This window comes from Charadrius vociferus, unplaced genomic scaffold, assembly GCF_000708025.1.
Source record: "Charadrius vociferus isolate BGI_N301 unplaced genomic scaffold, ASM70802v2 scaffold370, whole genome shotgun sequence".
In the NCBI taxonomy this organism is placed as follows: Eukaryota; Metazoa; Chordata; class Aves; order Charadriiformes; family Charadriidae; genus Charadrius; species Charadrius vociferus.
The window spans coordinates 969,365-970,077 of NW_009646744.1; positions in this window are offsets into that span (position 1 = coordinate 969,365).

Here is a 713-nt window from a genome sequence, read left to right on the forward strand (position 1 = left end):
TTCAAGGCCAGGTTGGACGGGGCTTGGGGCAACCTGGGCTGGGGGGAGGTGTCCCTGCCCAGGGCAGGGGGGTGGAACGAGATGGTCTTCAAGGTCCCTTCCAACCTAAACCGTTCTATGATTCTTTGATCTTCTGCAAAGATACTTCATAATTGTTGTTCATAATTATCACATCTCTGGTGTACCTGGACAGTCCTGGGCTGAGAGCAGGTTGCCCCCGAGTGGTGCTGGTGCTCTGTGGGGATGGCCATGAAGGTGCTCTGGGATTCCCGGGTGCCCGGCCTGGGACACGGGGACCCTATGAACAGGGAGCAGCGTGGGGCATGTTGTGTCCGGGGTTGCTGGAGTGACTCGCTCTCTTTTTGGTGCTTAAATCTCATAGACCTGTGAACAGCATGACTTCTGTTTTAAGGCCACATCCAAAACAGTGAGAAAAAGCTATAACAACTTTGAGGGGAAAAAAACCCAAGCAAATTAACATTTTGTGGGGGGGAAAAAAGGTAATGTCATTTTATTAAAAGAGTTTATATAGGTAAGTTCACGTTTATCAACTGTTTTCTTGAAGGAATTGCTGCTATACTAAATGTCTTCATACCCAGTGGCTGCTGAAATTTTAATACTTTTCTCGGTCTGCTTTCAGGGATTATAAAATACAGGTGGCATTTAGTAGGTAGGATGAAAGATTAAAACTTTCCAACTTTTTTTCCCAGTGT